A 15324-nucleotide genomic window follows, 5' to 3' on the forward strand; every position below is an offset into this window, starting at 1 on the left:
ATGAAGCTTTTCAAAATGTTCAAGAATTAGTCCTGAGGTAAACAGCCCAAAAGTTATACGGATATATAACTCATGTATATGCACACAGAGATACAAGTGCACACTAAATATTAATTTATATAAATATTACATATTTATCATTCTAGTAAAAAACTCAGTAGTAATCAGACTATTGCCTTTGACACTGCTATTTTTTCCTTATGTAAAATAACTCAGGCATTCAGGTTGATCACTGGGAAAATGTTAGCTTTTTTATGATCAAAAACTATGTGATTCTGTGATTCATAAATATTACCTCAACAGATGCAAAGCAACTTATTAAGTCTGGAATTTCTTTCATAGACCACAATTTTAGAACTTCTTGCTCATGTCCTCACTATTATCTTCTTTTTTCTGTCTACCAGTATAGATATAGTAAGTCAGTGCTTGTTGGGCTTTGGGTTCTTGTTTTATTTTACAAAAATATTAAACTGCAAATGTTTTAACTTACAGCTGAATTAGATATGACAATTCAGAATTTACAAGAATTGGCTTCAGATACCTTTCCTATTTCAGTCTTAGCTTCACAGGCTGTTTGTTACCTGCAGTTCAGAAACATTCCAAACCATGTGTAACCATAACATTTTATCCATGTGTAAGAGAAACTGCACTCCCTTCAGATTTAGGCCTCAGATTAGATGTCTTAATCACTACATTCTCAGCTAGGGTATGTAGCACAAGCTGAAGCCAAGATTTCAATGCCTGTAAGATATGTTTATCTTATTTTTACTGGTATAGTTCTTCTACATGCAAATTTAAAATATCCTTCAAAACTTGGTTCTGAATAGGCTTTAAATCCACCCCTATTTTATTTTGCAAATTGCACTAAAATTGTGCAGTCAAAGGGAATGGATCTTTGTTTGCTCTCTTCACCTCTTTATTCCTGGTTTTAAGCCTATAAAGAAAATAACCTAAGAAGTTGTGAAAATAAATAATGTTTGCAAAACATTTAGAAGATTTCAATACCATATGAAGGAAACAACCTCATTTTCTGAAGTCTATGCACAACTTTCATTCTGATTAAATAAGACCTGAGGATACAAACATGCATCAATGAAAATGTAAAACACTAAATTGCTGACCATTAAGTGAACATCATCTAAGTTATGAAAGAGCAAAGATCCTGTTTCTGTAATATATGATCACACAGGCACCTACAGACTGTTATAATGCCTGGGAACAAGTGAATTAATTAACACCTCACAGTCAACATTATTTTTGGCATTTTATAACTTTCAGCAACTTACCAATACCAATAAAGCCCTTGTAATATGCATTTTATGTTCAAATAATTTAAATATTCTTTATATAATGAAAGGATAACACTGATGCACAGCATACAATGGGGTTACTCTCTACAAATTTTCCATAATCTACTTACATTCAACTTCCAAAAATGGACCTGGCAATTCATTTCTAGTTATGTCCTTACCTCTTTGTCTTTCTCCTGCCCTCCCTAAGAGATGACAACAGGGCTTGTGTAACTCCTACATGTACTCCCTGCTGAAGTGTTCTTACTTAAAATATTCAAATTCATATGGCAGACAAAGGAAAGACAAAGGAATTTTTTCCCATTCTTTTTTGGAGTTTACTTTATACAGTAAGACACTGAAATAGGTTTTTAGCCATAAGCAGAGCACAAGGCAGAAGTGAATAGTCTGTGAAAGCAGCAGCACTGCTGCTACACTGACTTTCCATGGGATACTTAAGATGTACATACTTGGTCATTGGTTTTGTTAAAAACATGGAACGTTACACAGAACATTCATGCAAGGAGAGTCCTAAAGAAGTAATCCTAATGGCCTGACGTGTATGCTGGGTAACAAGATTCAATCCAGATGCATCTCTTGTGCTGCAGCAACAACTGACTCATTTGTACAATATATGGCTATAAAATTATGGATGTTGTAGCTTTGTAATGGAAAAAATGTAGATGAAGACTGGGGTTACGTGATGGCACTGCCTGTACCTGCAGCTTTAAAATCCACAACTCTTCATAGGCATATAATTTATATCATTAAAAAAACATGGTATAAGCATTTTTGTTATATATGGTTAGGAACAATTCTCAGTTACAGAAAAGTGCTCTTATTTGCTCTTATTTATAGAAATCCTCTCTCCTTCATAACAAGAACTTAACAACTTAACTGTACATTTTGGAACCAGTTACCTCCTTTCCTTCATCCTGAATTTTCAAACTAAGTTCATTTTGTGGCCAGTAGATTATGTATGGAAGTAATTAAAAAGTTGATCCCTATCCACTCCTTTCATGCCACTTGCTATTGAACAGAGTTCAGTTTTATTCCCTCATCCATCCCCTTTCCGTGCCACAGGTTTCTTCCTTGCTGATTTGTTCCTTTTATGGAGACCATACCATAGCTCTGATCATCCCAAGTACTCTCTCTGAATCTTCTCCAGTTTCCAGTGCAATGCTTTACCCATAAAAAGAATTATAGTGACAACCAATAGCTTATTTTGCCAAAATAAGACAATGAGTACCAATAAATCAGATTGCAGTGTGTAGTTACTGCTGTGATGATAGTGTGAGTGTAACAAGTATTTGGATGGCAAGTCTCAATGTTGATGTTCATGTTGAAAAAGCAAGAGTAAGTAAATCAGAAATAGATGGAAGAACTTATAAGCATTGTAAAATGAAAATTAAATACTGTATTTGTATTGATATTTCTGTGGTAATTCCTGATTGTTCAAAAGAGAAAATATTTTCTCACTGTAACATGATCACTCATCATCAATGTCAATAACTGCCTTTGTGGAAACCTGAATTTGTAGGTTGCTCTTCTACAAATTGATTTCCTGTCTGATTACTTTATAAAGATTACTGACTCTGGGTTCAAGTTCATAGGCTATATTTGAGATCAGAACAGTAAACAATACATGTTTTAACATAGCCTTTTTATTTTAAGAATAAAATCTATTTTTATGTTGCCTAGATTCAATGTTTACATTTCAAAGCCACTGTACATAATAATAACTTCAAAAGAAAAACTGGAAAAAATGAAAATTAGTGACATTCAATAGGTGCCTTGCTGTCAACATAAGACCTTTAGAATAAGAATTCAGTATTCAAAACATCCCACTTAAAATACATTATTCCATTTTATAGCAGATTATTTTCATCATTATATATTAATAAATTTTGCATGTTAATGTTTTCATAGAAGAATTTTATAGGTTTTATTCAAATAATGAGACAGTTCAATTTCAGCCATTTTTTTCCCATAAGACAAGAAAGACATCTATCAGTTCTGGAGAAGATGTACGTGCATATCTTATTGAAATACAATTTAATTTTAATCATAGTACTCATAGCATTTATGCTGCTGAGAAATATGCCTTCAGAAATATGGTAAGAAATAAGAGTTACTATGAGTTGATTATGTGTAGTAAAATGGAAGCAGCCCATGAGGTACCAAATATAACAGAGTAATGGAATTGATGGAATCAGAATATTCCTTTGAGCTAAACATACCAAGTTATCTAAAACCAGCATTCAACAAGCGAATGGCTAAAGATGCAGAAACCAAGACCAGAAAGCCCACACTAGCAGTAGAAAAAGTGTTTTAGGTAAAAAAATGATGAAGTATTTGTAGAAAGCAAGAAATAATAGTACCAGCAATTCAGACTACAACTTAGTAGAAATTAAGGCTCTTGTGGAATGAATTTCAGCATCAAGCAAAGGGTAGAGACTCAAAGACTCATTAAGATTCATCAAGAGAAAGTAAAAAAAAAAAAAAGAAAGAAAGAAAGAAAGGAAAGAAAGGAAAGAATCATTTGTAAGAGTGAAAATATAGAACGGCGCAATAAAGAATGAATGATGATATACAGAGCAAAATAAGATCAGGTTAGGACATGGTTAATTTGAAGAAATAGAGAGGCTTCCAGGAAATACCAAGAAAAGAGATGAAGGTTTACCTGAATCCCAGCATCACTGATGTTTTTGCAGTCTGATATAGTAAGTTTCTTTATGTTTCTTTTAGAACCAAGACCTTTCAAGCCCTAAAAAATTCCAGAAAAAATAATGTTAAAAATTAACATGTGCAACTATATGCAATTACATTTAATATGTTAAGTAGGTAAATAATATCCAATGCAAGTATATTAAAGCACACCTTTTAAGACATTCTCTTCAGCAGAAAGCAAGTAGCTTATCCTCTGATGTATGCTTGAAGTATGTTCAATGGTTAACTAATAATTTTTTCAGAAATAACTTGCAGAAATAATTTAATTGAGAAAGCAAATAATTACATTTTCCTACCTACTCGGAAAGAAAGAAACTGAAGAAAAGCAGCATGTTGTGAAACACACAGGAGTCAAAGATCAGGACTTTTGTAAAGCAAAATACATTTACAGATTTTCTCCAAATAACCTTTCACGGGTTTCTGTTGTTGTTGTTGTTGTTGTTGTTGTAAGAGCAAAATACCATTTATTACAACCAAATAATAACTTTAAAATGCTGCCTTTATGATTTGCTCATCAGTGAGGGATTTATGCTACAAGAAAACATTTTAAATGGTTCAGTCTTATTCATAAGTGCATGAGCAACTCATATATTCAAGACAACAGGGAGGTGAAAACTGGTAAATTCCTATTTTAGGAGTGCAAAATAATGTTAAGATGCTTTGTGATTTTTACTGCTTGTACAACATTAAAGATAACCAGGTTCTGATCCTGAACACTAATCTGAAGGACTATTAAATGCTCATTTTGTATATTGTTTTTTGATAGCCACTGCAGAATATCTCTTTCCTTGATATCAATAAAGTCACTGAAAAACAGAGTTATCACTTCATTTCATATGGTTAAGAAATTATCTACAATTAGGCAGCAAACAGCACTGCACAGAAAGGAAACATTGTCTTGAAAAAGTCAGCACATGTGAGTAGTGTCTGCAGTCCAGATGTGTACAGTGTGATGAGAATGCTTAAAGACTGCAGCTGGAGATAAAATTTTGCAAATTCCTGAAATCCCACAGGCTGAATAGAAAAAAAATGGAACAATGAAAGACATTTCCAGTGCTGGCTACTTATGAAGACAAAGAAATTTGCATTTTTCTCAGCAGACACAGTTACATGGTGGGCATTGCTTTCAACAGCTTCATGAAAATCTACAGAATTCAAATGTTTGTTGTTGATACCACTCCTGTTCAAGACAAAAATATAATTATGCTATTTAAATTCCAACAGGGTTTATGTCAGAACTTGAACTTTACAGCAGAAACAGATAAGTGATAGATGTGACCTTACAGACATAATTTTTTCTAGCATTTTTATGTATTTAAAAGTGGAACCACTTGGTTCTTGGTAATGATATACTAGAGAATATTATTAAGGTTTTTTTGCTATATGACAACTAATGCTGCTATGACTTCAAAGTTGATTTATACAAATTTTATATGATTAAAGTGATATGGAACCACAGAACTTTTTTTTTTTTTTCAATTAAAACCAAGGTCTCTCCTGAGGTGTTTCATTAATAATTCCAAATTTGAGAAAAGAAAAAGTGAAGACACAAAATGTTGTTAAGAACTCTCTATTAAGTAGAAAAACTAAGAAACTTTTACATTTCAAAAAAATAAACCTTTTAAAACAATCTTTACACAAGAAGTCTATTCTATTTGAAATCTTTAACTACTATTTTTTTTTAATCTAATACATATGGAAATGAACCAATTATCACTAGTTTTTTTACACTTCCTGATTTATTCAGCAGTATTCCCTGATAAACAACCTGAGGGACCCCCATCCAGGATACTGAGCTGTTTCTGCAGACTTCCATCTTCTATACTAAGACTTCAGACACTTTTGTAAGATACTAGAACTTCAGGACATAGGCACCAGCAAAGCAGCCAGTGTACAGCACACAGACTGGCATGGCCTACGCTGTGTGTTTCCAAAAACATAGAAATCCCCCATATCTTGGATCAATCTTCTGTTGCCCGGAAAAAAGGGAAGACTTTGTCCTGCATGTCTTGTATAGTATGTATATTACTATTTCCATTTAGAAAAACCTTAAAAGAAATTTATTCTTCTCGAACAGCTGTTTTTTCAAGCAATTTTTACAGTTTCATTTTGTTGCAATTACTTTATTACACAAGGCCTACAGACATTTGCAGAACATAATTTATTATTATTTCACAAAGGTTTTTGTAGGTAAGAAAATTATTATCTACTTTACTAGCTGGTGATGGTCTCCTGTTAGAGACAAGCCACCTGAAGCCATGGCATACCAAAGCACAACTCTTTATTATTTATATTCACAAGCTGTAAGTCTCTGCCTTTCAACTGTAGACTGCTATAAATGTACCATCTCTCGTTAACAACAACCATGTGCTACCCTATTTTCAGCTTCTGAGAATCCTGTTTACATATCTCTTCATAACCTTAAAGGTCAGCATCTGTAATGTATCTTTATGTTCCATAGATATACAGATGTTACTTCCTGTGCAAACCCCAAACCCAGATTGACCTCAAAGTGACACCAATCTTAGAAGACAGCTCTTCCTTAAGATGTATCTCCCACCTTCAATTTCTGAACCATTTAATATTATATGACACACCTTATTTTCTAAAATGTTCAGATTTCTGAATAAATTAGCCACAGTCACAAGTCTAACAGATCAAACTCTAGAAAAGAATTTAACTCCTATCATGCAGTATAGTTTTGCTAATAAAAATACATATGTGATACAGAAAGTTCATTTTCAGATAGCAAAAATCTTCTGTAAAATGGGTAAGTTCTTAAGCAAATGTAACTTTACTGTTTCCAACACCTGAGCTAATATAAAGGTGAGACAGATCTATTCACAGCAAATTTAGAGACATTCTTGTATCTCAGTGCAGAAATTCCCATATGACTGTGTATAATGCACACCATAAAATGCAATTTCTGTACCTAACACCATTTGTGTTAGGTGAGCAAATGATAACTTATAAAATACGGTTGCCAACATTTCTTCACACTAAGTCAAGATGACATTGTAGCAAAATGTTCTGTAAAAATAACAAGTGCAATTTTCAGCACTGCTGAGTACCATTAATTCCTACTGACTTGCACTGGAACTCAAGGTGTCAGCACACATAGCACCAATTGTAACGACTGTGTTCATATTTCCTCTTTCTATGCCAAATTAAGTCTGTAGGTCAATTTTTTTCTTCTCCTATTCCCCCAAGCAAATCAGAGTGCTAACAATTGAATTTTGAGCCCACTTTAATATATGTTACCATTTTCATTTCCCTGCCTTGGGAATGCATGTGGTTTGTCACAGTGTTTTCTTTGGAAATCAAATGCAACTGATTCATCTGCTATCTGTTGCTGGTTATATCTATTAGCCCTGGTAAAATTTTTTTCTTACCCTTTTCAAGGTTCTTCCTCAGTCCTATTGGCTTATGTTCTAATAGACCAAAATGTGGACCTGGGCTATGGATTAACACTGCAGATCCATAAGCCAATAAGGAGTGTAAAGAAATTACTCTAGGTAATTGTGGGAAGTCAAAATTACACTTTTGGGTTGTTTTGTTTCCCTCCCTCCTATTTAGAAACTTATTAGTAAAGTATTAATAAATATTTATGTTGCAGCCTGACCTTCAGGACCAGCCAGGACCTGAAGACCATCAAATACAAACATATAAGAAATAGCAAGTTGAGCTAACTGTTTATGCATCCATATAACCACTATTCCAGAGTTCCCTAGAATTACAAATTATCCACAACCTTAGGGACACATAGCACACAAAAAGATCTGTGACTGATTAGCTGAGCTGATGCCATAGGGTATCTACCGTTTTTATTGCTGGATGCTCTGTGTGGCTCTGGTGACCACCAAGTTTCTTCAACAATTTGTTTTATTATACTTTGCTGTGATTTTTCTGTCTAAATCTTGCTTTACCTAAGACAGTTTCATCAAACGTCCTAACACTTCTTTACTTATTTTTTTTTTTAAATGTCCCAAGGAAACGGGTGGTTCCAAGAGATATGCATTAGCATCTTGTGTTAGAAGAAGGAAAGCTGGGCACCTGCACGCTTTCAGACTCTCAATCTTTGAGCAAAGCAGCCAAATCTGTATTGTATAGACATCAGAGAAAGTTAAAGACATTTTAACAAAAATCTGGAGAGTATGAGAATAATGCTTATAACTAAAACTGCTTCTCTAACTCATGGAAGCATTCCTACTCAGTCTGCTTTTATAAGACAAATAGGTTTTGACCCAAAATTATAATGTTTCCAGCTCAGTAATAAAGGCTTCAACATCTTGTATATATTGTAAAAACCTTTACAATGATATCTAAAATGACTTGTGATACTATCTATGCATTCATAAGCATGTTCACCATACTCACTATGTAAAACACTATGCTCCCTATTCCAGAGCATTTAGAAGAGCAAAACATGGGGAAACAGTACAGGATGGGAGGGTAGCTAGAAAGAAAAAGGAGTTTTCTAAAAGAATTTAAAGGTAGGCTTTTCAAAGGACTCGATATCTTTCTTCTATTATTGCAGGGTAAAAAAAATATTAAAAAAAAAATCCTGTCACTAAGTTGCAAATCTTTCAATTTCTATGTCTCTTTTAAGTTGTTTTTTACTCTAAGAATCAAATTTCTAGTAGTTTAGGAGTGATAAAACCAGACCAAATGTCCTTCCCACTATTAAATATTAAAAAAACCCCAAGCATTGAAACTAAAAAAAATATGCATTCTTTGTTTTAAAAAAAGAAATTTTGAATAAAGAAGGAACTATTTTATGAAATGTAAAAAGATGAATGCTAAAATAACTGAATAAATAAATTAGTATTTAAAATGTAATTGGGGGAGTACTTCTTGGTATGCTTTTTATGAGAGTAATGCAGTCAAAGCCCTAAAAATGTACTTCAGTATTCCACCAGTGTCCCATAAGCATCAAGCTGACATCTGCTTCATTGGAGGATATTTATCAAGGTGCTTAAGCACACAGGAACATGCAAAGAATCACTGGCCTTATTCAAGGTTGTGTTTAGAAGTCTGTGTAGGTATTTTGGCCTAGTGGATGAGAAGTTGAACATGAGCCATCAGTGTACACTTGCAGCCCAGAAACCAAATCATATCCTGGGCTGCATCACGAGAAGTGTGGCCAGCAGGTCAAGGGAAATGATTCTCCCTCTCTACTCCGCTCTCATGAGACCCCACCTGGAGTACTGCACCCAGCTATGGAGCCCCTGTTACAAGAAAGATATGGATGTGCTGGAATGTGTCCTAAGAAGGGCCATGAGGATGATCAGAGTTCTGAAGCACCTCTCCTATGAAGATAAATGGAGAGAGTTGGGGTTATTCAGCCTGGAGAAGACTCCGAGGAGACTGTATTGTGGTCCTCCAGTATCTTAAAGGGCCTACACAAAAGCTGGGGAGGGACTCTTTAGGATCTCAGGTAGAGATAGGACTAGTGGGAAAGGATTAAAACCAGGGGTAGGCAGATATATATTAGATGTTAGGAAAAAATTCTTCACCATGTGGGTGGTGAGACACTGGAACTGGTTGCCCAGAGAGGTGGTGGAAGCCCCATCCCTCCAAGTTTTCAAGGCCAGGCTGGATGGGGCTCTGAGCAACCTGATCTAGTGGGAGTGCCATCCCCTGCCCATGGCAAGGGGATTGGACCTAGATGATCTTTAAGGTCCCTTCCCACTCTGGCAATTCTATGATTCTATGATTTTCTCTCTATGTAAAATGCATAACTGTCTACACAATACCAAAATCTAAATATATACATTGATTATTTAATTAAATTTTCAGCCTTTCTCTTGATGGGTTAACTCCAGACAAGGACAATAAAGTGCTCCAAACATGAGAAAGACTTTTAATGTATTATTAACACTGCATTTTTAAATCAATGTGAGTCTATAGGGTACTGAAGTTTTTGTTGCTTTTTTTTATTAACAATATCTCTTGCTAGGGACAGTTCTAAGGCTTAATGTCTTTCTTCCAAATACAACAAATTGCCTGCATGAAAGCCAGATAGCAACAGGAACATTAACTTATTGGGCACCAGAGTGACTACAGAAGAGGAAGGCACCAACAGTGGGAAAAAAACCTTCCATTTTGATTAAGTTAGTCTTACCTGAACATAAACCTGTAAGAAAATCTGACTCTGTCTTTTCTCCCCTATCCTTCCCCTAGGTATCTATCATCCTTATTGCAGTAAATCCTGCTCTGCTTTGATGGGCAGAATAATTCTGCTGTTTTGGAAAAAACAGAAAAGAAAATCTGCTTGTGAAGTGGAAATCTATGTTGCACATTCTAAATTGTTCACTCTGAACACTAAGACAGCAAGCAACAGAGATCTCCTGCACAGACTACAGGAAAGCAAATGAGCCTTAAGCCTTACATTTTTCTTTATCATCAGAGCATGCTGATAATGGTGTTGGTTACCACATGAAAAACATTATGCTCTCTGCCACATTTTTAAAGTAATACTTAGCAAGTCTAAATGAAAGAACTGAATACAACTTCATCTATATACTAATAAAATGCATATTCTTAAATATATATAAAGTCAAAGCACACAAATAGTAACTTGTTACAAAACAAACTGCTAGGTCTCCTTTTAACAAATGATGTTTTACAATAATATATCTATTATACATTACAAATCAATTACAAATTAAAAAAACAGTAAGTGATGAATTTCCGGCTTCGTTTATTTCTCTTGAGAGAAAACTGAAAGCTTTAGAAATGCAGTGTAAGCAAAAGAGCTTGGCTTATTGCCAAGGTCATGGGTGTGTTATGGGAAAAGTAGAGTAAGTAGCAGCACAGAATTTAAAAAGACTCTCTGTGGAAAAAGAGAACACTTACGTTGAAACGTGCTGGGGCTCTAATTCAAGGCACTATAAATTTCATTCATATATAATTTTGTTATATTTTAAATGATCACATTAAATGAAATCTTCTTGAATCTCCCAACCCTCTGTATTTAGCTTAATTTTGTTTCTGAATTTCAGGTCTCAATATAAGATACAGGCACTTTTTCAATTTTTAATTGCTTTTGTACAAATTCTGTGTTAGAACCAAACAATAAAGTTCATGGTCAGAATTCAGTCTGACCAGTGACTGACTGAATAGTCTCTATGGCAAGTTTTCTCATGAGGTTTCTTCTAGATTTCTGTGTTCAGTGAAAATAGTTTGCTCTAGAAGTAAAAGAAACAGCAAAACTGGCACTGAACCCCACACACAAAGAAGGAAGTGCCAAGAACACGTAATGTGGAGGCCTGTGATGTTTAACCTGGCTCCCACACTCACTATTTTGCTTTCCAGAGTCTTAACAACTTCACACTTTGAGGATACCTTGTTAGTAAATCTTTCACTAGCAATTATTTTCTAGACCACAGCACAGAGCACTGTCTCTGCTAGAGCTAACATTCAGGACTTTTCACCATAACATCCAGTTCATGGAAAACAAAAGTTTTACAAATTTAGAAGTTAAAAATACCAACTTTCAGTTTTCCTCAGGCCTAAAAGAAAAAAAAAAAAACTATGCTTAAAAACATTCCTTTCAGATCAGCTTCACCGCAGCCACACTTCCTCTTTATAATGGTTTCTGTTTCTCTCTTTCAAATGGAAGAACTATCCAACTTATCCAACTTTAAAATTACCTTTTATTGGTTACTGCCAATACCTGGGATGATCCTGTACTATGCACATTTCCAAAGTATGTTTTTCTAACACTGCAACACTACTGCTTCATATCTATGCAGGTTTTGAGACTAATGGATTTTTACTGCTTTTTTTTTTTTTTTTTTTTTTTTTTTTTTTTCAGAAAGCCTAGATAAATAGTTAAGTAACTCCTCATTCTTTTAATCATATACATACCGCATCTGAGATGACGGTTCCAGAGAGATCAATGGATATCAATGATGACATCTCTCCCAAGGCTTCAATTCCAGCATCAGTTACATTTCCACAGTAACGCAGACTTAGATAGGCCAGTGCACGACATCTAAATTAAATGAAATGTCAGCTTTCCACTATTGTTATACACGTGTAGTTTAATAAATACATTTTTGTAATAATCCTTCCTAAGTTTTTTTGCAGGGGACCTATGAAAATAAGCACTCTAGATTTTTGATGTGTTGCTTACATAGGCACTTCTAAGTATTCTACTCATAATGAGAAGCATCACAAACATTTCAAACTATGAATAGCAATCTGAACAGCAAAAAACCAAACTGTGGAAATTAATGAGGTCTATTACATATATACGTATATTTTAATTAGCTTGATGCTTGACTTGTCGCCATCTCCAAATCTCTCATATCTTGCAAAGGAACTTCAAAGCTCACTGCAACACCAGAATCCAGGACCCCACGCCTGTACCTACACACAACAGCTTTGTAAATAATGGCAGAATTTTACTGTGTTAGTAAGGATTATAAACTGTATCTTCCCATAACCAAACAAGAAGACCTAAGAAATCTGAGTCCTCAAGCAGTGCATCTGTGTTCAGGGATTTAGGGGTAACACTTCATCACTGTCAGAAGCAGGCATTCCCTAGCTTACCAGCAAGCATGCTACAGGTATTCACAACTACTGTTAAGAAAACATAAACAGGGACCTGCAGAAAGATCTAGTAAGGAGTGGAAAGATTGGATGCAATCCTCTCTGGAAATTTAAAACTTATCTTTTGATTGCCAACAGCAGCACTCTTGAGGAACTGGAATTGAGGAAGTTTAGCAGTAAGAATGCTTTTTTATTGTGTAGACATGAGTAATTACTGATTCTATAAAAGTGTGACTTATACATACTAATCTTTTAATGCAGTTTTATCACTGGAAAGCATCAATTGAGCACCTTTTCCCCCTCATAAAATTAAGACTTCTCAGGTTTCCATACCTACATTGATGAATTTCTCTTTTTATAATGGATTGCTCTTTATGGAATTCACAATGCCAAAAGGAATTGGGCATTTATCTAGTAAAATTTTCTGTATATCCCTGGCTGTATCATTTTTCCTATTTGTTAACATATTAAGAACTTCCACATGAGAAATATACTGAAAGTCTAAGCACACCAGAAAAACATTTTATTGAACTGTGGTACCTTTGTGCTATTTCTGTGAGAGAAGCATCAGTGACATCGATACAATTACTCAAATTCAGCTCTCTGAGTTTAGCTCCTGAAGAACCTTGTACAAAAGACATTAGACCTTCATCACTGATTCTGAAAGAGAAATGTAGGCAATATTCATAATACGTATTTTTCACCATTCCATACAAGTCCATATACACTTAACATTCAGCAGCCTACATTGTAGATAAGCAGAAATGCATAATGACATTTTAACAGCCTTATAAACAAATTAAAAAGTCATCAGAATAATTAATGGGTCGATTAGAAAGCTGCTGCTCCTTGAAACTGCTGAAAACCAGACCTTTCTGGAAAAAAGTCTGTTGGAGATTATGAGAACTTCCATTGGTTCCTACACTCAGATGTGACAGAATTTCAAGACAGAGCTTGGAAAACATATCTAGAAAGTATCATAACTTGTTTAAACATTTCAGAGTAGTATTTGGTTTACTATCTTGCTTAATTTAAGAATCTAAAATAAGGGGAAAACTATCTTCTAGCACAGAAGCAAAAGTGATAGATTGTATATGGAAATAGTAGTTGTTTGCATGAAGAGTAAACATGAGTTCTTCCTTGGAATACTTTACTTAATCAACTATATGTCTAACACAAAAATCACTAACTCATAATATACGCAAAGACTACAAAAATTAAGCAGATAGATAAAGAATCTTTCAGCCAAGATGAAAGTTTTAGAGAGCTGACTGTAACTTGGATAAGTGTTCCAATACAGTTCAAATCTCTGGTATGTCTAACAGTAATTGTACACTCTAGTTTTACAATGCGTTCCCAGTATTTATTCTATATTCTCTGATGAATAAAAAATAATCCCAGAATTCTGGAGGATGGAATAATATTTTGGCTTGTACAGCTTGTTGCAGCACAAAGAATCACTGCAAATTCCAAAGTGCTAGAAACATATGGGTAGGAACAGCACTACTAATAAATTGATAATCTGAACAGATGCTCACTGTTTGACCACGAGCTACAGATGAAGTTATGGCTCATAAAGTGTTAAAGTAATCATTCTGCAGTAACTCAACCACTGTGGCAGCTTTGGTGTTATTTCACAGTGCAGTTGTTTTTCACACAGGGTAGATAAATTTAAGAAATATCCTTTAAGAAGAACTAACTTGAATAAAGTCATTAAATAATGCAGAGCCTGGCAATAGAGCTAACTGAACTTAAAAAAAATAAATACATGAATATTCTATAACCACACTGGGTTTGAAAGCTGAAATAGTGACACTGTAACTTTTGAAATAATTGTGCTGTGAACACACACGCTAAGTTTCTCTAGTCAGCTGATTAACTCTGTACAAATGCATCACTCAATACTTTATCATACATGAAAATAACAAACTGAGAAAATGTGGTAAGGGTATGAGCCCCCACATTGCCTGTGTCCATTTAGACCCTTTTTTACTCACATACATATTATTTCTTAGTTCTAATAGTTATGATAAGTTATTTCCTTTTCTTGTTTTGCACATATCATCAAACGCTTCCTGTATTTTAAGAAATCTGAATTGTTAGATTTGGTCTTTCTGCCCTTCTGTTTCTCAAAAAAAATTCCCATTTTATTGAGGCAGAAAAATGTAGATGAGACTGAGATAAAATGTCAATGAAACTGATTCAGAGCACAAAGATGGCCAAGCAGTTCAAAATCTGTTCTTAATATTCTACCACCAGCATGGTACTTCCTTTGATTTCTATGAGAAATCCCTAAATGTTTCTATCTCACAATTTGAACTTTTATAGCAACACACTGTCCAAATTAGGGAAGAGTAAGTAATAATTCTTATGTAGTTGCATATCTCTTGAAACTCTTTGTCCAGTTTTGATGCATTTCAATCTATAACTTTTCTAATGCTGAAACTTTCATAACTGTCTGCAAAAGCTCTAATGTAAGTACAGAGTTAACAATAGCTTTACAACTGCTCTAAAGGTTTTGTTATGGTAACTCAGCAATTCTTTCACAGTAGAGACAGTAGACACGTGTACAAAGACAATCATGGTCCAAGATTTGGCTAGCAGACTGGAAAAATCCAACCTTCTAAGTGTTAAACCAGAAACTGAAGCCAGCTGTCCCATCTGCCCAGCTGAACTCCCAACATGATGTCATGGTTACTACTCCAGCACATCTCAGCATGTCTACACCCAATGTTATCAGATCTTT

This window comes from Calypte anna, chromosome 1 (genome assembly GCF_003957555.1).
Source record: "Calypte anna isolate BGI_N300 chromosome 1, bCalAnn1_v1.p, whole genome shotgun sequence".
Lineage (NCBI taxonomy): Eukaryota > Metazoa > Chordata > Aves > Apodiformes > Trochilidae > Calypte > Calypte anna.